This window comes from Babylonia areolata, chromosome 7 (assembly GCF_041734735.1).
Source record: "Babylonia areolata isolate BAREFJ2019XMU chromosome 7, ASM4173473v1, whole genome shotgun sequence".
NCBI lineage: Eukaryota > Metazoa > Mollusca > Gastropoda > Neogastropoda > Buccinidae > Babylonia > Babylonia areolata.
In genome coordinates, this window is record NC_134882.1 from 46,219,392 (window position 1) to 46,221,891 (window position 2,500).

Here is a 2,500-nt window from a genome sequence, read left to right on the forward strand (position 1 = left end):
CTAAGAAACAGAGAAAGAACTACGCCACTGACATAGAAAAAAACAACAACAAAAAACAGACTAAAAACCACTCTATTAGCATTGAAACAGACTAACAACTGCTACATTAAAATAGGAACAGAGAAAGAACTACACACAGACGAAGAACCACTTCATCAGCATAGAAACAGACTAACAACTACTACACTAAAACAGGTACAGAGAAAGAACAACTCCACTAACACAGAAACAAACGGGCTAAGAAACACTATCAGCATAGAAACAAAACAACTACTGAATTAACATAGGAACAAACAGAGAAAGAACTACTACACCAACATAGAAACAAACAGACTAAGAAACACTCTACAAGCACAGAAACAGACTGATAACTACTGAATTAACATAGGAACAAGGTAGAGAAAGAACTACTACACTGACATAGAAACAAACAGACAAACAGACACTCCATTATCATAGAAACAGGCAGACTGCGAATGACTATATTGACATAGTTACAAACAGACTAAGTGCCACTCCGTTAACGTAGAAACAAATGTAATCCTTGCGATATCCTACAGAGAAGCCCATTAACATTGGAACAAACAGATTCAAAACCATCCCATTAAAAACAAAACAAAACAAAAAAACGGATTCCTTGCAAATTTGGCAGAAATTTCCCAATTAACACAGAAACAAGCAGACTAAGAGCCACTCCATCAAGTTAGAAAAAAAAAGAAAAAAAGAAAGAAAGAAAAAACCGCTTGCAGTATCCCGCAGACATTCCCCATAAACGTAGAAGCGGACTAAGGACCACTCCAACAACATAAGATAACAAAACGCATCCTCACAACATCCTGCAGATTTTACCTAATTAACATATGCATAATCACAAACATACTAAAAACCACTCCATTAAGGTAAACAAACAGAATCCGTGGCGTATCCTGAGATATAGATTACCAATACAGCATACAAAAATGACAAAGAACCACTCCATTAACATGAAAACAAACAGAACCCTTGCAGTATCATCCTGCAGATATTGCCCTGAAATGTAGAAACGGAGCAAGAACCACTTCGTTGGCATATAAACAAACAGAACAAAACTGAGTAAGATATCGAATCAAATAAACAACGCAACACCACCATCACCACCTACACCTCTCTATCTCTGTCTGTCTGTCTCTCTCGCTCTCTCTCAGTTCCAATACAGTCTGTCGCTCTTCCTCTTCCTGGACTCAGCCATTTCCTCCACGATTCACCTCCCTCCCACAACAACCACTTTCCCTTTCCTCCCTTCTGTATTTTTTCTAAATTTGGCTCAATTCTTCATGTGCCGTCAAAAAAAAGAACCGCTCCTTGAAGTTCTCACCTCTCAGACTTTCATGACAGAGGAAGTGACGTCAATTCCAGTCAGGGACGAAGTCTGACAGCTTTATGTCTGTCTGTCTGTATGTCTGCCTGTCTGTTAATCTGTTTTTCTTCTCATCTTTATCTTAATTTCGCATGTCTGACTGCTGGTCTGCTGCTAACAATCTGTCTTTATTCAACCTGCGGGTGGAAGCTTGCTTGGATGGAAAGGTGGTGATTTCTGATAGACTTCTGATTTGGTGAATGTGTTGAACAAACTGGAACTGTTGATGTCTATGACTCCTCCTACGCCCTCTCCACCCCCTATACACACACCCACACCGCCCCTCCCTCCCTTGGTGTTGTCACAACAGGTTTATCTGTGTGAAATTCAGACTGCTCTCTTTCCATCTTATGTCCAGCGAAGGACCACACTTTGAAGCGCACCCTCCTCGCTCGATTTCAGTGATGGAAAGTGGAGACGATGTTTGGCGTTACTATTTTCCTACTTCAGAATTGGCAACGGTTCTGGAATGTTTCAGGTTTATGACTAATGCTGCTGCTGATTTTTGTTTGTTTGTTTTTTTTCGTTTGGTCTGGGTGATGATGGCGTTGATGTCGCCAGCACAGGTTTTCAAGCAGAAGTGTTGGAGTATACCTGATTCCTCTCCTGTCTGACTGCACCTTATTGTTGACGCAATCTAGTCAACACAAATGAAGAAGCGAAATAACCACATTATGCAACCTTGCTTCACTCCATTCGTGATGTGAAATGGATCGGTTAGGGTACTTTATCACTTTCACTTGTGATTTCAAGACCGTGTGTAAAATCTGCTGATATTGACTATCTAACTGATAATGCAATATTCCGTCAAGGTGTTCTATAAGGCATCTGTTTGAATATTGTCGGAGGCCTTTTCAAAGTCAATACAAATGGCATAGAATGAGCCGTTCCATTATTTGCTTTGCTGAAGGATTAGTCTCTGATCAATAATGTAGCCACTATATGAATCCATTTTTTTTTAATTTTCTGAGTTGCCTGGGGCAGCTGTCGTTGGAGGGAGGGCGTGGGGTTGGGGGAGGGGGTCTTAGCAGGATGTTATTGAAAGCATTGCTAGTCACCAACAGCAATGTCACTCCATGTCTCCAGTTGCTAGTCGATGGTCTC

The 2,500-nt window shown here is 40.8% G+C and overlaps 1 protein-coding gene across 1 annotated transcript in view; it reads right to left on the reverse strand.

Moving 5' to 3' along the window:
- The window catches only part of LOC143283856 (glutamate receptor-like), a 420,866-nt gene that overhangs the window by 25,421 nt on the left and 392,945 nt on the right, over positions 1–2,500 (reverse strand). The gene's annotated exons all lie outside the window — the stretch shown is intronic.